This window comes from Cupressus sempervirens, chromosome 7 (assembly GCF_028749045.1).
Source record: "Cupressus sempervirens isolate cs-2001-9-10 chromosome 7, ASM2874904v1, whole genome shotgun sequence".
In the NCBI taxonomy this organism is placed as follows: Eukaryota; Viridiplantae; Streptophyta; class Pinopsida; order Cupressales; family Cupressaceae; genus Cupressus; species Cupressus sempervirens.
In genome coordinates, this window is record NC_143124.1 from 381,540,331 (window position 1) to 381,563,354 (window position 23,024).

At 38.5% G+C, this 23,024-nt stretch overlaps 1 pseudogene; it reads left to right on the forward strand.

Moving 5' to 3' along the window:
- LOC149547074 (subtilisin-like protease SBT1.7) overlaps positions 1-23,024 on the forward strand; it is a 75,677-nt pseudogene that overhangs the window by 3,211 nt on the left and 49,442 nt on the right.

Sequence of the window (23,024 nt, forward strand, 5' to 3'; positions counted from 1 at the left end):
GAACTTGGAAGTGAGGCTCCTTGCACAAAGTTCCTTGGTGGAGTACTGGGTAGTGATTGAGTCCCGTGTTCCTTGAATTCATCATCATTTGTAATATTGGTGCTCCTCTTGTGACTTTTTTGTTATCATTTTCATGCCATGAATCTTCTTCTTCAAATTTAACATCCCTACTAATGATCAATTTCTTTGAAATAGGGTTATACAATCTATAAGCTTTTGATTCTTCACTATAACCAATAAAGATACATTTTTCACTTTTATTATCCAATTTCCTTCTCAATTCAAATGGCACTAATGAATAAGCAACACATCCAAAAACTCTAAAATGGGATACATTATGTTTCTTACCATTCCATGCATCTTGTGGAATTGTGTTCTTAACACTCTTTGTAAATCTCATATTCAAGATGTATACAACACATGCTACTACTTCTGCCCAAAACTCATTGGATAAATTTTTGGCCTTCAACATACTCCTTGCCATTTCTATTATGGTTATGTTCTTCCTCTTTGCAACACCATTTTGTTGTGGTGTGTACCTTGTGGTAAACTGCTTCTTAATTCCATGAAATCTACAAAATTCTAGAAACTTGTTAGAACTGAATTCACCACCTCTATCAGATCGTAATACCTTGATGTAGAGACCACTTTGTTTTTTAACCAAAGTTTTAAACTCCTTGAACTTTTCAAAAGCTTCACTCTTTTGTTTGAGAAATTATATCCAAGTCTTCCTGCTAAAATCATCAATAAATGTTAGGAAATATATACTTCCTCCTAAAGATGGAGTTTGCATAAGTCCATATATATTAGTGTGAACTAATTCCAATGGTTCTCCCTATCTATATGAACCTCCTACATGGAAGCTTTCTCTATGTTGTTTTGCCAATATACAACTTTCGCATGAACTTGGTAGTTGCACTATTTGAGGCAATCCTCCGACCATATGTTTCTTTTATAACAAGCTTAAAGCATCAAAATGAAGATGGCCATACCTCAAATGCCATAGCCATAACTAATCTAAGTATATTGTCTTGAAACTAACTTCTTTTCCTCCTTGAATGCAATGAATCTAGAGAGGGAACATTCAATTTTGTGTCATGTTGACCCTTGCAATTAACCTACCACTAGGATTTCTATCCAAGATTGTGCAAACATCATTATCAAAAGAAAATTTGTAACCCTTTTGTACTAGTTGACCAACACTCATGAGATTGTGTTTTAATCTAGGCACAAAATACACATCATGAATATATATTTTTCCTCCATTTTTTGTCAAGACATTTATCACACCTTTTCCCATTACAAAAAATTTACTATCATTTCCTAGCTTTACTTCATATTTTATAGAATCATCCAAGCTAGCAAACAAATCTTTATTTCTAGTCATATGGTTACTACATCCACTATCTAGGAACCATATATCGCTTGAACATTCTTGAGCAACATTACAAGTTATAAATAAACTTTCTGAATTGTTATCAGATACATCTAAGTAATTAGCACCATTCTTTTCACTCTCCTCTTGTTTCTTTCTACATTCACTTGCAATATGCCCAAATCTATTACAATAATGACACTGAATTCAAGATTTATCAAACCTTAATGATGGTTATTGGAATGAACTTCTGCCACATCCTCTATTTGAACTTTGAATGGATTGATTTGTTTTGTCTTCTTGATTTGGACTTCCACATCCATCTATGGTTCTGCCTCTTCCTCTTCCTCTGTAGTTTGATCTTCCTCTTCCTCTGCCAAAAGATACCTATGATCTAAAAGCATTCTCTGAAAGAGAGTTATTATTTATGTTCACTCTTGATTCATGAGATAAAAGTGAACCCATTAACTCATCAATAGAGAGTATTGTCAAATCTTTAGATTCTTCAATGGGAACAACAATGGCATCAAACTTTCTAGGCAAACAAGAAAGTATCTTTTCAACAACTTTTTGATTTGTCAAATCATCACCATATGATCTAACTTGATTAACCACATTCATTACTTGATTTAGAAATTGATCAATTGAGTCTGAATCCTTCATACACAAATTTTCAAAATCACGCCTTAAAGTTTGCAATTTAGCAATCTTAACTTTTGATGTCCCTTGATATGCTATTTCTAAAATATCCCATGCAATTTTAGACTTTTTAGCTACAAAAACCTTAGGGAAAATTGATTCATCTAAAGATTGTTGAATTAGAAACAATTCTTTAGCATCCTTTTTCATGTTATCTTGTAATTTATCTTTTTCATCTTGTGATAATATAGACTCATCTTGTGGTTCATTAAAACCCTTTTCAGTAAGATCCCATATGCTTTGAGAACAAAATAATGTTTTCATTTTTATAGCGCAAAATTCATAATTTTTGCTAGAAAATATTGAAATTTGTGGTTGAGCTATACTACTTCCTGAAGCCATATTAATACACATAGTTACAATTGCACCTGATAATTTTAAACTTTGCTTTACAAAGAAAATCCACCAAACAAATCTAAGCCAACGACATAAAGCTCAAACAAACAACAATATAATACTTATTTTCCCCTTTTAACAATGTTTTTTTCTCATTAGACTTCACTCTATGAAATAACCTCATTTCCTTCTCTCAAATATTAAACCAACATCTTTTCTTCTCTAGATCTTCACAACCACTAATCTTCAACTTTAGAAGCTTATGATTTGTAATAAAGAAAACATTAGAAGCTCCATTCACTGCTACAACAGTTATACATATCAACATATATTACTTTTCTTCCTAAGCCCAGCTCTTTAGCTTTGATACCAATTTTAAGGCAAAGATAAAAAAATGCATAGAAATAAATCTTATTTCATTGCCTTTCCACCTTGCTGAAATACATTACATTAAGCCTCTATTTATAGAGGTCTGAGAACTCTCTACAATACAAACCAAACTTATTACACATGTTATAATATATTACAATATTGCATATAACGAAATATGGGCAGCTATGTAAAGTAGTTGGAATAGCTGGGATGGTGCACTATCTACTATGGTGGGAGGTGAGCAATTACTCTGGATGCTGGGTGGTTGCCAGAAATTAATCCCACCAATAGGTATTGCAGATGTGCCTTTCAATCAACAATTATTGCCCCCCACCAGTGTGAGCTTTTCAATAGGGGAAAAGCTAAAGTCCTATGTGAACACCATGGTGGTGTCTATGGCTAGAATCAATCCCATGGGATTGATGGTGATGGGAAAAGTAATTGCTACCATCATCGACGTGTTTTCTTTATGAGGTATAAGTGCATTATATCCAAACATTCTTAAGCCAGATCTAGTTGTGCCAGGTGTCAATATCTTGGCTGCATGGAAGGAGGGTAGATTGATCATAACATCTGGGAGCTCATCGTCGTGCCCCCATGTTAGTGGCATTGTAATGATCATATGAGTCGTGCATTTGACATGGAGTCCCACAGCAATCAAATCAGCTCTGTTGACGATGGCCTCCATGATGGACAACACAAAGTAGCCCATCAAAGATGTGCTCACCTTGTGAGCCGCAGACCCATTTGCAATGGGTGTATGTCAATTAAATTTGAGGGTGGCCCTAGAGCCTGGGTTGGTCTATGATATGGAGCCTTGAGACTACATTAATTAACTTCAAAATCAGAAATCAAGAAGAATATTTTTCATTTTTGTATTCACATAAAACTATATAGGTACATATATAGCTATGTGCCATATGCATACAACTACAGGAAAGGAAAGACTCAATTTAGGAAAGAATCAATCCAATATTAGAAACAATCCAATATTGCAACACACCCCCTCAAGTTGGTGCATAGATATCCCACATGCCCAGCTTGACTAAAAACTTTGAGAATACTTGACTTGAAATTGCTTTAGTAAGAATATCGGCCAACTGATCCTAAGATTGAATCTTAGGCACTCCACAATCTTCTCATCCAACTTCTCATTAATAAAGAATATGTCTACCTCCACATGCTTTGTATGATCATATTGAACCAGATTATGAGCACTAATACATGTTGCTTTATTGTCACAATATAGTTGAATTGGTCGCCTAGGTGGACAGCCCAAGTCTCTCAAGAGACGTTTTAGCCATAGGGCTTTACAAACTCCAAGTGTCATACCTCTAAATTCTACCTCTGCACTTGATTGTGCAACAACATTCTATTTTTTTCTTCTTGATGTAACGAGATTACCTCCAAGAAAGCTAAAATAACTTGAAGTAGAATACCTATCATCTACTACTCCAACCTAGTCAACATCAATATTTGCATCCTCACTTTGATAATCCTAATTTTTAGTGAATAAAATTCCTTTTCCAGGAGTAGGCTTCACATACCTAAAAATGCGCATAACTGCATTCATATGTTTCTCTCTAGGATTATGCATAAACTAGCTAACAATACTTAGTGCATAGGCAAGGTTTGGCCTTGTGTGTGCTTAGTACATCAATCTTCCTACGAATCTATCGTATCTTCCTTTATCAACTAGTACTCAATTATACTCAATACATAACTTCAATCCTTCTTGAACTAGTGTATCATCAAGTTGAAATGCTAACATATCAGTTTCCCATAACATGTCTAAGGCATACTTTCTTTGAGACAGAAAGATCCCTTTATCAGATCGAGACACTTTGATCCCAAGGAAATATTTCAAGGGACCAAGGTCTTTCATTTTGAATTTTCTAAACAAGTAATCATGTAGAGCCCTCCTTTCTTCAAGATTATTTGTTGTAACTATCATGTCATCCACATACACAATAAGTGTAGTAATCTTACCCTGTTGATTCTTTAAGAATAAAATGTGGTTTGAATTTCTTTGACAATAACCAAAGGCTTTCGTTGACTTTGTGAATCCTCCAAACCATGCCCTTAGAGATTGTTTCAATCCATATAGTGACTTCTTTAATCAGTACACCTTCAGACTATGTATTTGTGTACAGATGTTAATTCCCAAAAGTAAATCTATCCAAAAGTAATCAAAGAGCACAAGGTGGTACACTTACCGCTTTAACTAATGTGAGGTGAGTCCAAAGATGTGGAACATTTAACCCCTCACACAAGCCAACACGAGTCCGCAACTCAGAAACTAGTGAGTTCTAGAAAGCACAAAAGGGTTGCCTTGTGGAGCATATAACTCTTCTTTCCTATAGACCCCTCCCCTTTAACATGGTGCTAATCTTATAACCACAGGGTGAAACGAGGGGCCGGCGGATTAGCGAGTCCAATAACTCAAGATAGCCAATTAGATCTATCACTAGTAACTAAGCCTGCTAGATGAAACTAATAGAGATCACAACCTAGTATCGAATTATGCATGTTTTGTAAAATGAGAACATGGAAGGAAATACACACAAGCTTGACACGAGAGATGTTCATTTTAGGTCCAAATGAAGTGTTATTAGTCAAAGAGAATTACCTAGTAATCCTCACAATGTGCTTAGTAGATGTTTTACCTATTTTTAGTAATGTTCCAAAAAATCAGAAAACACAAAAAAATCAAAAACAGTGAGCAGTTAGCAGAAAACTAGAAAACACAAAAATCAATGAAGATAAATAGCCTTTGTCAAGAGAGTCTTGCGCGAAATTCTTGACAGTCCGTGCGAAGAATTTTTTTTACCCGTGCAAAAATTCTAATACGGCCCGCGTGAAGAAATAGGTGTCGCACGAAGTTTCGCGCGCTTAGGCACTTTCTCGCACGATACAAAAAGAATATTCGCGCGAAGATTCTAGATCCTCGCGCGAAAATGAACAGTCTCACGCGAAGATTCCCGAATCTGTACAGAATAGTACGGATAGAGAACAAAAAAATGATTTAAAAAATGTAGAAAGAAGCCAGAAAAATTGATTTTTTCGAGCCCCACAGTGGGTGCCAGAAATGTATGTGTGAATATGTGGCCTATGCTAACACACACACTTCAACATGGTCCTTATTTGCGGATTCATCCTAGAATGAACATTGGATTGTTCATCTGAAAATCAGCTAGCAAGGTGACCTGTTGCCTTCTATCTAAAGGGAATTGCTTGTTAGATATCCTCAGATTTGAGGTGTTAAGCAACTAGACCCTCTAAGAATGAAGGATTTAAAAGAAAATGCGACTAATCTATATGAGAATGCAGATTAATCTAGAATGAAGTATGCGCGTTTAATCTAAGAACATGTAAAAGAAAACTATGCTAAAATGTATGCATATTATGCTAAATAAGATTAAACTAAAAAATGAATATCTTATGAAAATAATGAGCTCAAACGAATGCACAATCCAGCAGCAATTCAATGCAAATTCTCATTCAACCTCCTCTTGAAATGAAGAGAGGAGGGTCTCTTATATTGATTTTCCTGAAAACCTTCGATGGTTGAGATTGATTTCAATCAACGGTCAGGATTGAAGATGAAGTTCAGTCATAAAGGAAGATTCCCAAATTAGAGGAAGTTAACTGATTTCTTTTGAGTAGAATAAGGAGTTAATTGATTTAATTCCTTTTTGATCAACAGTGAACTGGGAATTTTGTTTTTTGAATTGAAGAGAGATCTTGGTGAGATATTTAATTTAATAAAATGAGATATACTCTCATAATTACCTTTTCTATTTAATTAAATAATTCTATTTAATTAATTAGAGACACTTTTCTTATTTAACTAAATAACTTCATTTAATTAATTAGGAATGGCTTCCCATTTAATTAAATAACTTTGCTTAATTAATTAGAAGTAAGTTTTCCATTTAATTAAATAATTTCATTTAAATAATTAAAATAAGCACATTTATTAAATTAAATAAGTTTAATTTCATAGTACATTAGCCTTAGGATATAATTTAATTTAATTAAAGTATAAATACTTAGTAATTAAATTAAATATTAATCAATAGGTTTAATGTGACTAATATGAGTAAATACTATAGGAATTAAATAAGAAGCACGATGAATGCAGATTAGGGTTATCTGCATCTGATAATTAAGTCAAGTAGCGAGTAGCCGAATAAGAATTTGTCTAATGGAATAGGACTTTAGGATTGGTCAGAAATAGACTAGAATTGCTATCATGGCAATGAGCCAATTTTGGGGTATTACATTTTGCCCCTCTTTGAATGAATGTGCGAGCAACAAATTCAATTCAAAGAAAATCAGAAAGTATTATGTGAAGATGAGATTGGTTTCGAAGTTGATGACACAGAGACCAATTGATAAGCTTTTAAGGACTATCTCTAGAACAGAGCTTAATCCCAAGGAATCCAAGTAAAGCACCTAGATACCTAAGATTGGTAGCATTTAAAAGATTATCTCTAGAATGGAGTGTAATCTTTAAGGATCCAGATAGAACATCTAGATACCTAAAATTGATAGCATTTAGAAGATTATCTCCAGAACGGAGCTTAACCTTAAAGGATCCAGATAGAACACCTAGATACCCGAGATTGATAAAAGATAACAAGGTCCAACCACGAGTCGTAGAATCATCCCCAAAATGAGGCTTGATCCTCAGGAGAAGGGGTTTAGACTATCCCAATACCTGTCCATCGAACTTTGAGAAGTGTTGTTATAAGGTTGATCAATTGATGAAAACATAAGATAGATGGCAAAGATGCCAGATAGAAGGGAACAAGATGCCCTGAGTGATGAGATGCCCCAAGTGATGAGGACATAAGATGGGAACGAGATGCCCCAAGCAATAAGTATTCAATGATGTAATCATCCTACCCCCTTGGGAGTGAAATCGAAAGATGACACACTAGAAATAGATGTGAAGTAATATAGCAATAGATACAGAAGAAATCCGAGTTGTAGCAGAATGTAGAAGAGATCAAAATGATCTGAAGAAAAGAGAAGAGTTGATTTGAAATTATTGCAAAGTCACAAAGATCGAGTTTGACCAAAAGTTGATTAGATTTAGCCATGGTTGACTTGAGTTGACTATTTTGAAAATATGAAGAATGTAGAGATGAAAGGATGCCAAGAATCACAAAGTATCAGAAAGATTTGGGCTGCACAAGTGTTCAATCACGTTAGTCCCCAAAATTTTAAAATGCATTTTTGAGGCTCTTAGGTGTGTTAGATTTCGAATTCAATCCTGAAAACGGATCCAAAATGGTCCAATTAGCCAGGGGTGTAATTTTTGTGCAAATCTGAGCACTTTGAAAAATTTGGTCAACAACTATATAAGGGCCCAAGGGGACATTTCAATTCATTTGTGCTTTTTTTCTTCTATTGATTTGAGCTCTGAGAGAGACATGGTAGTTAGCTTGAGACATCATCAATTTGAGTGCTCTAGACATCATAGTCGCCCAGCAAACTACGGACCACCGGTGAGTCATCGATTTCCCTCCTTTGCACTTTCACTTTCTCATATTTTGAGGTCATTTATTGCACTTTTTAGCATATTTTTAGGGGGTCTAATCTCTATTCACGCGAGACCTATCGGCTTTCGCGCAAAGAAACAAGGTGTGTTGTTTCTTCGCATGCGACAGGGAGAATCTTCATACAGGAAGCATTAGATTTCGTGTGAAAGACGAGTTTTTTCACATGAAGGTAGTTCTTTTTCCACGCGACTATGTAATTCTTCACACGATGATGTAATTCTTTGCACGAGATTGGATTTCTTCATGCGAGGCTTTGAGAACTTTGCGTGAAATTCCATGACAGTCAGGCTTTAAAGTTTCAATTTTGCGCTCAAAAAATTGCATTCTAATTTGTTTTGATGCATCATTTTGACTTGATATTGATTGGCACTTTTGTTGTTTCTTGTTGTGCGTGTAGGAGCTCTTTGATGATGTCGCATTCAGATCACATTACCCACCATATGGGGAGTTATTATGGAGTCTTGATGATGCAGATCGGGCACACATTGCTTGATTAGGTTTGTCTTCTTTGTGCCGAATTCCAGCTGTGATGGTGAATCACGACCTTCTTACTGCATTGGTAGAGCATTTCCATTCGGAGATGAACACATTCCACTTGCCGATGGGTGAGATGACCATCACACCAAAGGACATATGGAGGATCTTGCGGATTCCCTTTCACGGCACCTAGGTCATCTATGATACAGTGCCCTGAGTAGGGACAGTGGCACTATCCATTATTTTTTGGAGGGAGCTACCGAGAGGAAAGGCTATCACCTGGGATGAGTTGATGCACACTTACGAACCCATGCACAGGCTAGCATTGATGTTGGTTATATTTTTGAGCTGCTTCTTATGTCCCAATAGAGGAGAGCATGGTTTGGAATGTGGGTGGGGTACCATGCTTCGCAAGATGCTAGAGACACCAGAGATCCTTGTGTGGGGTCAGTGCATGTTGGCTCACCTATTTCATGAGATGCATGAGGTCGTCTTCCACAAGAAGAAGACCATGGTAGCTAGAGTATATGTGTTATAGATCTGGGCCTAGGAGCATCTTCCCATATGTAGGCTAATTTTTGAGGATGGCCGAGAGCCCATGGAGCCCTATATTTGCAGATATCAAGGGCATATTACCCATGCCCACCTAAGTAAGATAGAGTAGTAGAGGATACGTCTTGATGACCTGGTGTCTGTTGTACCTCGACCCTGGTGAGAGACAAAGGACTGGGATGATGCCCCTAGAGAGTTACCATGGATGTTCAGTTCTAGACCTTTGGTAGGCAAGACAACATTTGTCATTGAGAGATTTGTGATATCACGAGTGTGGCAGTAGTATGGCCGACCATAGGACATTTATACTAAGTACTACGCCTATGCCAGATTGTACAAGGATGTTGAGCATGGTTGGCCAGCACAGATGGATCCAGGGCGATCCATGAAAGACATTCGTAGCTTAGCTGCAGTTCAGTGGGACTACCTGCCAGAGGTAGTAGATGTCGGGATGATGCCTGCATATTAGGCATTTTTGATTAGCCATTGGTTCCCACATTTTATAGATCCAGTGGGGATGGCAGGGAAGGTAGAGAGACAAGTACCCCAATAGCAGAAAGCATAGCCAGAGATGCTAATTCAGCCACATCAGCAGTCACGGGTCCGACACTAGGTTTAGCAGATGCAGATTCCCCCACATCAGATGGGATCAGACCCAGGTGCTAGGGGCAGTGGGACAGGGCACAATCGACATCGCAAGCAAAGGACAGAGGAGGAGGCCCCTCAGCAAGAGGCTCCACAGCAACATGTGCCACCATGGCAAGAGGCACCACCATAGCAGCAGGCACCAGAGATGTTAGATGAGGATATGCCAGATCAGCCGATAGGTGGGGTACAGGATGCAATATGGCAGTATCGAGAGTGGGTTCGTTAGGCCTCCCAACAGTTGGGTGACCTACAGATTGCAGTGGTAATTTGGGATGCATAGCTGGTGGAGGGACAGTAAGATATAGATCTTTGGAGAGAGCGCACCGAGACTGCAGAATGGAGATTGGAGTAGGCACAGGATGAGATCCAATTTTAGTCAGCTCAGGCAGCATATTACTATGCTGCATATACCAACGCAATACTAGATGAGACACTCCAGGTGCAGCGCTTTTCTTCGTATGCGCAAGAGTCTGGGGGCGCACGACCTCCTGTCAGGCCAGATATTCCACCGTTGCCTCTGCCACCTGCTGCCCCTGCTCCACTTGGAGGCGAGGGTACGGGACAGAGTTAGATTCTCTATGGCTAACCTCTGATTTTGATCTCTGGCTATGTATCGACTGGTGTGCCAGCACCACATGTATCATTTTTAATTGATTGTGCTCAAGTAGTGCCCATTTTTATACAGACCCATTCTTTTGATATATATATATATATATATATATATAAGAGATCTTGAACCGAGTATTCTTGTGTACATGTCATTGTCTATTTTGCTTTACTTTGATGTACATGAGATGTATGTTGTACTTAGATAGAATGTATATGTATGGACTGACATCTCATGTAGTGTTGCGTGTTTTTGCTTGACAATGACAGGTATTCCATTAAGGAGCATGAATCGATGAACCAAATGCTTGTGTAGCTATGGAGGAATCTGAGACATGTGGAGATGCTCCCCAAACCTTCATTACAAAGGATAGGAAAAGAATGAATTGAATATGTGTGCCTATGCAAATGAAGTATGTAATGCAAGACTATGTTAAATGCAACCCTAGGTCTGGTTACCAAGCCTTGATATTTAATCATCACCAGATATAAAACAATGCACGTAGGTCATACAATTCCCACTAACATTGCAATCATGGAAATATGAATATAACATACATTATTGGTTTGTCAGGATTAAATGTAAGCATTCAAGGAACAAGAAGCTAGAATGACCAGAACATTTGTCCCTTTTAATGTAGCAAGTTAACATAAGCATTAGAGCATAAACGCTAGGATGACCTTAATGTTTCTTGCATGATAGGCACACCAAACACATGGGAGATCCCTCTTATGCTAAGTATTTAGTATTCATTCTATCTGCAACGACCCTTGCGTTCGTAACCTGAGATAGAAATGCACTAGATATACTCGTAGTGACCCGTACGTCACTTAGCAGGACGAGTATCAATATTTACTGTAGCATGAAGAGTTTACTCCAACAAACAAGGAGAAGAACCAACGTTATTGGCGTATTCATATAAAAGGAGTTGAGGTACACATGGCCATCCAATATGATATGGAGGCTCTTATAGTGGACACCCCTCTTATAGGAATAAATCAACTTATTGGAACTAAATCACAAACAGAAAGCAAAGAAAAGATCATGCCCCCAGTCATTACTTCTCTAGTCGAAGATGACATCATCGAATTGCTCGAGGGGATATGATAAAGAAAAACAAAGCAAACAAAGAAAATGCTCAGCATATCCAAACAAGTATATCATTTTTGAGTTCAATGTTTTGGGATTGATGTCAAGTGTTAGTGTCCAGAACATGTTTGAAAGAAATCTCTTCAATAGGGTGATGACAGTAGGCAGACACAGCCTGAATGATTGGTGACTGAGGTCAAAGAGGAATCTCCATGATGAAGAACCTAAGAAGGATTGAACAATAGTAGACAGACACAGCCAGGGCGACTGGTGACTGACACAAGAGAGATCTTCCATAAAAGAATCTGGAGACATGACTTTAGCAATAGTAGGCAGACACAGCTGAAACAACTGGTGACTGTTGCGGAAGAGATTCTATGAGGAGAATCTTGAAGAGAGTGTCATTGGTGATAGTACGTAGACACAGTGAGAACCACTAGTGACTATCGTGAAGGAGATTCTATGAGGAGAATCTTTAAAAAAGTGACACTAGCGACAGTAGGCAGACGCAGTGAGGACCACTAGTGACTATCGCGAAGGAGATTCTATGAAGAGAATCTCAAAAAGAGTGACACTAGCGACAGTAGGCAGACATAGTGAGGACCACTGGTGACTATCACGAAGGAGATTCTATGAGGAGAATCTTCAAAAGAGTGACACTAAGGGGGAATGCCCCCGAGGTATGACAAGACTCAATCCATGGATACATGAGCAAAAAGAAGGCAAAGAAGGAAAGTGAAAGTATGAAAGTGACTGTACAGAATAGCCAGAAGATGCATTGCAAGATGGAGCATTGAGAACAAGAGGCACCTATTTACTAGGTTTTCACCTTCTTGGCAAGATTCTCATTTTTTTTTTGCTACCATGATGCCTGTTTCCAAGTTTTCACCAATGGCACATTTCTTGTTTTTCAATTTTTTTTGTATTTTTGAGATTTGTCACTTTTTTTGGTGTTACCAAGGCGCCTATTGCTAGGTTTTCACCAGGGTAACAATTCTTTTAGGACTTTTTCTGATTTTTATGATTTTTTTCAGGACATATAGATATGTACAGAGAGCTTGTTGAGGTTAAATCAAATATAAAACCGCTTTAGGTGGAGAGTGTTGACAGGCTCTTTAAGCACTTCTTCTTCAGTTGTGGAAAGCTGATAGGCGCCAGATCCATATACTACAGTAATGATGTAAGGACCTGGCCAGTTTGGTTCAAACTTTCCCTTTTGCATTCGATGTTGTTGATTCTTAGGGTTCTCTCTCAGGACAAGGTCACCCAGCTAGAAGTCACATGGCCTTACCCTCCAATTGTAACTTCTCGTCATTCTTTGTTGATATGCTTGCAGATGATCACATGCCACTTGTCATCATTCATTCAGTAACACAAGCTCTTGAAGCCGAGCTATCCTATAGTCATCATTAGTGATAAGGCCTTTCATAGAGATTCTCAAGGTAGGAATCTTGACCTCTATTGGAAGCACATCATCTGCCCCATACACCAACGCAAAGGGAGTCATGCCCATTGGAGTTTGGATGCTTGTCCTATATGCCCACAGAGCTGGATTGATATGGAGATGCCAATCTCTCCCTGATTTACTGAATGTATGATGAAGAATTTTGAGGATCGCCTTATTGGATGCCTCAGCTTGGCCATTACCCTGGGGTTAATAAATGGAAGACCAATGTTGTGTGATCTTGAATTTCTTGCACAGTTCCTTGAGGTCTTTATTCTTGAATTGTCCTCCATTGTTAGTAATGATTAAGGATAGTACACCATATCTATAGATGATGTAGTTTGTGATGAAAAGTGCTACAATTTTTCCATCAGCAACTGTGAGAGGGACTGCCTCTACACATTTTGTGAAATAATCTATAGCTGTGATGACGAACTTATGTCCATTAGAAGAGGTTGGATGAATCTGCCCCACCAATTTGAAGGCCCATTGTTGAAATGGTCATGTTGTAGTAGAGGGAATCAGCTCTCTAGCTAAAGCATGAATGAGATTCCCGTGTAGCTGACACTGCTTGCAGGACCTAGCATACTTGATAGCTTCTTGCTCCATTTTGGGCCAGTAGTAACCAGCACAAAGGAGTTTGCGAGCTAGTGTTAGGCCATTGGAATGGGATCTGCAAATGCCTTCATGAACGTCAATTAGTGCATGTTTGGACTCGTCAGGTTCTAAACACCTAATGAGTGTTCTGTCAAGACCTCTCCTATACAAATCATTAGCAATAATGACATAATGTGAAGCATTATGGATTAGGTAACGTTTCTCATTCAGGGTCAGACCTTCCAGAATGGTTTGATTACAAAGGTAGGAATAGATGTGATGGTAGCAAGATGATTCTTGTCCTATAATAGAACAGATCATCCCAAAATCAGGTGTGTCATAGGCTGGGTAGTGTAACACTTCCACCAAGAACTCATGTCGGAGATCATTTTTTGGCATTTGTAGCAGGGAGGCCAGAGTGGCCATGGCATCAGCCACTTTATTATCTGCTCGTAGAACTTGCTAGAAGGTGATGTGTGCAAAATACTTCTTCAAGTCATCAACCATGCACTTGTAAGGAATTAGTTTCTCATCCTTTGTTTGATACACATTGTTTACCTAGTTGAAAACATGCTGAGAGTCACCAAAGATCTCTAACTGATCCACTCTCCATTCAGCTGCAATTTTCATGCCATTGATCAAAGCCTCATATTCATCAATGTTATTTGTACAAGGAAATAGAATCTTGTATGCTTTGGGAAATGAGTACCTTTGTGGTGTAATAAAGAGTAATCCAACACCTGATCCCTGTTGCATGAAGGACCCATTGAAGAACATAACCTATGTATGGTGAGTGAGTGTCAAAATTGACTCATTTGGGAAATCAATATTTAGTAGCAAAAGACTCTGTATGGGTGCCTCGGCTAGCTGGTTTGCAATTGCCTGTCCCTTTATAGCCTTGCATTCAACATATTGGATGTCAAACTCACTGAGTATCATGACCCATTTAGCCAATCTTCCTATGAGAGCTGCCTTACTGAGCAAGTACTTTAATGGATCTATTTTAGCCACAAGCTATGTAGTGTGGGAAAGCATGTAGTGTCTCAACTTCTGGGAAGCAAAGACAACTGTCGAGCAAGCTTTCTCAATAATGTTGTAGTTCTTCTCATAAGAGACCAATGTTCGACTCAAGTAATAAATAGCTCTTTCGTTGTTGTCATTGTCTTCCTGAGCCAAGAGGATTCTCAAAGATGTTTCAGTGGCTGAAATGTATAAAAGAAAAGGCTTCCCATGCATAGGAGGCATCAGGATTGATGGATTGACAAGATATTGTTTGATCTGTGTTAAGCTTTGCTCACAATCCTAGCTCCAATTGAATTTCAGACCCTTATGTAATGTCTTTGTGAAGGGTTGTGATCTATCTGCCAATTGTGAAATAAACTTATGAATAGATTGAAGCCTTTCCTGTAGTCCTCTCATCTGACTGATGTTCTGAGGTGGTGGCATGTCCATTATTGCTTGTACTTTTTCTGGATCTACTTCAATTCCTTTTGTAGAAACAATATATCCCAACAATTTCCCTGATGTGACACCAAATGTGCATTTCTTATGATTGAGTCGAAGACTAAATTTTTCCATACGATCTAGGATGGGTCCCAAATTTTGTAGTTGAGTATTGCATTTAGCGCTTTTGACCAGGGTGTCATCGACATAGTCCTCCATGGTTCTATGCATCATATCATGGAAAATTGTAGTAATAGCTCACTGATATGTAGCACCAGCATTCTTCAAACCAAATGGCATCACATTCCAACAAAAGGTTCCCCATGCACATGTGAAAGCCATTTTCTTTTGATCTTCTGGCGCAATTTTTATCTGATTGTATCTAGAAAAACCATCCATAAGTTAGTACATCTCATAGCCAGCCATCATGTCCACGATCATATCAATATTAGGGAGGAAAAGTCATCTTTAGGACAAGCTAGGTTAAGATCATGGAAATCTATACAAACCCTAATAGATTTATCATGCTTGGAAATTGGAGCAATATTGGATATCCATTCAGCATAATCAATTGCATGAATGAAACCAGCTTTTAGAAGTTTCTCCAATTCTACTTTGATGAGCAAAGCAATGTGAGGGTGCATTTTCTAAAGCTTTTGTTTAATTAGTTTGATGCTTGGTGCTATGGACAAATGATGCATGATAAGATCAGGATCCAATCCTGGCATGTCAAAGTATGTCCAGGCAAAATTTATTTTATTTTCCTTGAAAAAGGAAATGAATTGTTCCTTCTCTTCAAGTGACAGTGACTGCACCAGATGTATCATATGAGGATGTTCTTCTGTGCCCAGGTTAATTGGATACGTCGGCTCTATTAACATTGATGATCTCTCCTGAAAGTGACTGGGAAGGACATCAAATATCTCATTCGTGGGCACCTCAGAGAGGTTTTCACCCTTGGATACATCTTTTGTTTTTACTTTTTTGGGATCCGACACTACCACAATGTATTTTTCACCATTGGACCTCTTGCATTTTTTCCTTTTAATTGTGTGACTGAGATATTTGATGTCGGCCTCAGTCATGTTGATACTCTGCTCATTGGTGGAAGACATTACAGGTTCAGTAGTGCTTAGGTAACAGGCGAGAGCATATTCATTCTAGAATGTGGGGACTTCATTAGATGCAGTGGGGTTCCAGTCTATAAGCTCAGGATGTGTGAGTGAGAGAGTAGTGGCTAGTTCAATTGGGTTCATAGTATAGGCATTAAGTGCGTGGACCAGCAATTCGAGACCTATGACGACCTCATCCACAAGTGTGTTTAAACGCCTTAGAATACTAATGTCAAGAATTGACGGCTCTAGGGCACTAGTTGGATCAGACCTCCATGACCTAACCCTAGACGTTTTACCCACTTTGATTCGATTTTCATAGACATGCACTTGGTCAATGTCTTTATCAGTAGTAGCTGCTGAAAGATTGTCAAACTCATATTCATGAGAATTGGTGCTACATGGTGAGAGACTATAGAACTCCCCAACATTAATAGGGACATACTCTCCTTCAGCCTCTGGATTCTTACACAAATACTCAATACAACATGACTAACTAGATTTTCCCTTTTCTGAATGATATTTGAGTTGCTCAGTATTGTCCTCTGAAGAATCACTAGTATCATCCACAGTGCTAACACGTAGCACAAAGTCATCTGGCTCAGCAAATAATTTTGCGAGATCATAAGGAATAGGATGAGGGTAGGAATCCTCATCATCAGATTCTTCCTCTTGAGTATCTGACTCAGCTTGTGACTCATTTTCAGATGAACTCTCAAGTTTTGGGATGAATTGATTTGATCCCAAATGGAAAGGGACCTTCTTAAACCCTAGGCCAGTTGTATCATGGTTTCTTTGAGCTCTTGCTTTGATAGGATCAATTAGGCCATTGTTATTGCACCCAATAGGGCCAGTTCCCTTGTAACCAAAATGCTTCATAAGCCTAAGACCAGGTCTATATTTCCTAGGAGTGATTTCTCGAGCTTGTTCAATTAGGTCCACTGGAGCCTCTTCTTTGTAAAGCCATGTAGTAATGGCTCTATTTTCACTTTCATCTTCTAAGGTAACTATAGCCTTGACTAAAGCGCCATTATACTTGGTCTGAGGTGTCAGCATGAACAGATTCTTTGCCTCTGAGGGTCTCCCAAAATGTCAAGGGGACTCTGGGAGAGACGTTAATGATAGCACTGGTTCAATGTGGTACTCTCCCATACTAGTTTCTTTTAATTTGAATGACTGCTCAATTTGTTTCACCTTATTGTCGTGACAATCAGTAGACTCATGGTTAGCAGGGACAAAAGTTTCAGCAGCTTTGAGCATATTGCAAGTGTAGCTAGTAGTGGCAGGAATAGTAACTTCGAAGCCATGAAATGGGAATTTGATGCATTGGTGGTATGTGGATGTCACAACGTACATCTCATGTATCCATGGCCATCCCAAGAGAATGTTGTAGGCCAAGGGAATGTCAAGCACTTGACAGGTGACATCCCTTTCGATAGGACTGACGCGAATTGGTAAAACCACAAGACCTAGTGACTTTCATTCCACTTCATCGTATGATTTAATAGTGATCTTTCATCAAGGATCAACAGAGTCCTCAGAATAATCCAATTGTCTAAGAAGAGCAGTAGAGACAATATTTAGGCTAGCACCGTTGTCAATGAGTACCCAATGAACACGTGTCTGGAGGATCATAACCTCAATGTGTAGAGGCTAATTTTGTGGGTGATTCAGCGAGTTATCATCCTCCTCAGAGAAGGTCATAATATAAGGTGAGGTTAGGTGACCTACCATGGATTGAAATCACTCAAGATCAAGATCTCGAGGAAAATTTTCCTTAGTGAGGGCTTTGTCCAGAATCTTCTTGTGAGCAGGTGAGATTTTAAGTAGCTCAAAGATGGAAATCTAAGCATTAGTTCATTTTAGCTGATCAAGAATACTATAACTGGTTGGAGTCAAGTTCGTTTTGGGTTTTTCACCTTTACTAGATGGACCAGCAAGGACTTTGTCTTTGTGTTGTTGAAGATTTGATGTAGGAGGCACAGGGCCTTTAAGCACCAGCTTGGCATGAGAACGAGTGACAACATTAGCGCAGTGTTGCAAAGGCACATTATCCATCTCATTGGAAGTAGGGCCCCTCAAGAAAAATGGTGTCTTGGGTTTGTTGTTATCTTGCTTGCCCTTTATAGTAATAATGTTGCAATATTCAGAATCTACAGGTTCAACCATGTGAATGACATTGGCATTATTGGAATATGTATAGTTGACCTTATTGTAGGGTTCTGGTTTCGAAGTCTCTCCTTTTTCATAAGCTAGGAAAGGATCTTTGAATGCCTTGTGGTCCAAGTTTTTGTTATGTCCATCTACCACAAGATCACTAGCATCAATCATGTCCTAGACTTTATGACACAAGTTTATACAGTTGCTGGTTTTGTGTCCCTTGCTTTGGTGATACTCACAAAATGAGGTCTCATTCCACCATGGTGGACGTGGTTGTGGATCATAGGGATGAGGGTTATCCATTGGTGAAATAAGCTTATGTTGTAGCAATGTTTTGTAAACCACATCCAAAGGTTCCCCCAAAGGTTTATACTCTCACTTGGGGCATGTTGTCCATGAGTTTCTCAGTTTTTTCCCAGACGTCTTATTGTCAAGGGGAGATTTCTCAGCATTTTTGGCTGCTTTGAGGTAGTCTGTGAGATTAAATGCCACTTTAGCTAGTTTGGTTGTGACATTAAACGCTGCTTTAGTTGGTTTGGGTGCGACATTGTCAATAACTCCATCATGTACAATTTCTCGGTTCTTGTTGACATGTTTGGTTTTATCCTTGTTGGAAGTGGAACCTTGTTTTGTGTCTCTCTGAAGAGTGAGTTCACCTTTCTTAACCATAAATTCCTTGATACGGATAGCTTGTGTAATCATGTCTTCAAAGGTACGTGGACCTTGAAGTTGGGCTCTGTATCCGAAATCAGGTAGGAGGTTATTAGTGAAAATGTCAAGCTTCTCCATTTCTAGAATTTTACAGGAATACTTAGTGTATAGTTGTCTCCACCTTTGGAGGAAAGTGAGGAAAGATTCACCAACCTTCTGTTTAAGGTTGCATAGATCTCAAATATTGACAGGGTGTTGTATGTTATGAGAATATTGCTAAACAAATGAATTGGCAATTTCGTCAAATGTCTTGATACTAGGAGGTAAATGTGAGAACCAGTCCAAAGCCTGACCACCTAGGCTTCTAGGGAATAGACACATGAGGTATGTTTTATTATGTATAAACTCCATAGACAAAGCACCAAATTTCCACAAGTGATCTTGGGTACCAAAGTACTTGTCATATTTGGGTAGTTCTACGCCTCGTGGGAAAGGCAGCATGTTTATGCTTTTGTCAAATGGAAATGAACAAAGAGCATCCAATGTGTATGTCTTTATGGGTTTCTCTTTCTCATGCATCATCTAAGCCAATTGGTCTTGCATAATTTTCAATTTTTTTTGGAGTTTGGAAGTCTCAGTTTCTTCTTCAATTTTGACAATGGTTTCTACATTGAAATGAGAAGGTAACTTTGCTCCCTCTTGGGAAAGTTTGAGAAAGTATTTTTCTTTTTCTTCATTGATTAGGATTCCCATGACCTTTTAAAAGTTTTTGTCTCTTTGACATTTTGCTATGTGTTTAGGGAATATTTTCACCTCTTCCTGTTCCTCATCAATGCGATAGTCTTTCTCTTTCTCTTTGTCATTCCTAGGTGGTTCTTGATATCGACTATGACTACCATGTTCAAGTTCACAATTAGTCATTATAGGAATGTGTTCAATTTCCATATGTTGTGTTTCAAAAGGGTCTCTGGAGAAAGGATCATACATCATGTTTGGGAATGCAGGACCTCTACCTGTCTCAGTATCCTCTTGGTAAAAAGGATTCCTAATTTGTTGCAAATTTTTGGAAAATGTTTGTTGAACTCGAGATGACCTGGTAGGTGAGGTAGATCGTGAAGATGCCTCACTAGCCAAACTCGATATAGATTGTGTAACAAAATGTAAGTGACCTCTGCCATGGTTACGACCCCTAGCACGACCACGTCTAAGGTTATAGGAATAAAGCACATTGCCGCTTCTAGTTGTGACAGTCATAGACAAGGACAACAAGCTACAACCTAGACAAGGACTACACTAAGACTAAGTCTTAGAAAGGACAAGATAATAGTAATAATGTTGTTCACTAAGGCACAAATGGTCTGATTTAAAGGCTAGAATAGCCAAAGATTATGACCAATGCGACACAAAGTATGACAAGCATTAAGACAAGGACCAAAAAAAATACTTATGAGACAAGACTAGTCAAGGTGCAAGACACAAGTCTTCAGCTAAGCAAAGTGTCATTGTTTCAAGATTGTTTACAGACAAAGAGTGATAAATAGACACAAAAAAAGACAGCATGCAAGCTGTAGAGAGCTAAAACAGACCCAAATTGGTAATGCTGACACAAAGTCTCACACGAGAAACTTTTATAGGCTGCACGAAGAAGTTTTATAGGCCGCACAAATAAGTTTCCTGAATCGTGTGAAGATCAATGCTAGTGTTTTAATTTCGCACAAAGAAGTTCACAAGCTTGCACGAAGATTGATGACAGAGGTTTGATTTCATGCTAGAAAAAAATGATTTCGCTCGAGGACCAGATGATTTTGCACGAGATTCAAATGATTTCGCGCGAGAAGGCAAACCAATTTTACAACAGCAACTGATTTTGACAACTTTTGATCATTTCAGTAACCAGGTAGACTAAACAGGCACATAGAATAGCAAGCAGGTGATTTCAAGCATGTTTGAAAACAATGAGCAAGGAAAAAAGCAACCTTGCGCATGAACAATCAAGTGACTTAGTTTGTGCTAATCCCTAGGAGAGCTATTTGTGTATGTTTTTGAAAGGTTTTGCAATCACGCATACATCCTTAGAAAATAAAAGTTGGCCTCTCTAAGGTTTTTAGTAATGTTTTGACTTTGCAACTTTTATGACTCACAGGGGTGACCTCCAATCCAAGCGCATCAAGGTTTCAACACAATCCAAGAACTTAATCTTCAAGAGCTGTTGGGGAGATCTGACAACCCACAATGAATCACACCTGTGGAGATTTCTTCCACAAGAACATTTATATAGCGGTTGTCACTACCATGTCAAAAATGGCTATTACCGCTCGAGGTTTCGTCCACGCAGTTTTCCTTGTAGAGGGATTCTCTGCTATGGTTAACCCTCTCTAAAGGTGACCGACTCACAATAGTGTACCACAAGGGGACTTAGCGTCCAGATTCAAGGTTTTGACACCTTTTCACTTTTAGCCCAATCAAAGCAAACAAATTAATTCGACACGCTAAACTAAGAGTATCTCTTAAAGATCTATGATATCAACTCTCAGTGATCTATCAACCTCTCTGGAGAAAGGATGCCTCAATCAAGAAGTTGAAGACTCGTCTATTTGCGAGATGCTCAAAGTATCCTCCCCACCTACAAGGAATCCGTCATAGAGAGGAGTTTCACTAGGAACCCACTCTCTCAAGATCCATGAATAGTGTTCATGGGGCCTAATTACTATGTGTGTACAGATGTTAATTCTCGAAAGCAAATCTATCCAAAAAAAATCAAAGAGCACAAGGTGGTACACTTAACGCTTTAACTAATGCGAGGTGAGTCCAAAGATGTGGAACATTTAACCCCTCACACAAGCCAACATGAGTCCACAACTTAGAAACTAGTGAGTTCTAGAAAGCACAAAAGAGTTGCCTTGTGGAGCATTTAACGCTTCTTTCCTGTAGACCCCTCCCCTTTAACGTGGTGTTAATCTTCCAACCACAAGGTGAAATGAGGGACCGACAGATTAGCGAGTCCAATAACCCAAGATAGCTAATTAGATCTATCACTAGTAACTAAGCCTGCTAGATGAAACTAATAGAGATCACAACCTAATATCAAATTATGCATGTGTTGTAAAATGAGAACATGGAAGGAAATACACACAAGCTTGACACGAGAGATGTTTGTTTTAGGTCCAAATGAAGTGCTATCAGTCAAAGAGAATTACTTGGTAATCCTCGCAATGTGCTTAGTAGATGTTTTACCTATTTTTAGCAACTTTATCATGCTTTTCAAATTGTCCCGCAAATTCCTATTATGTTGTTCCAAAAAATCAAAAAACACAAAAAAACTAGAAACAGTGAGCAGTTAGCAGAAAAACCAAAAAAAATGAAAATCAATGCAAAAAAATAGCCTCTGTCAGCAAAGTCTCGTGCGAAATTCTTGACAGTCTGTGCGAAGAAGTGTTTTGACCCACACAAAATTCTAATACAGCTCGCGCTAAGAAATAGGTGCTACGTGAAGTTTCGCCCGCTCAGGCACTTTCTCGTGTGATACGAAAAGACTATTCGCGCAAAGATTCTAGATCCTCGCACGAAAATGAACAGTCTCATGCAAATATTCACAAATCCATATGGAATAGTACAGACAAAGAACAAAAAAATGATTTTAAAAATGCAGAAAGAAGCCAGAAATTTTGATTTTTTTGAGCCTCACGGTGGGCGCCAGAAATGTATGCTTGAATATGTGGCCTATGCTAACACATACACTTCAACATGGTCCTTATTTGCGGATTCATCTCGAAATGAACATTGGATTGTTCATCCAAAAATCAGCCGACAAGGCGACCTGATGCCTTCTAGCTAAAGGGAATTGCTTGTTAGATATCCTCATATTTGAGGTGTTAAGCAACCAGACCCTCTA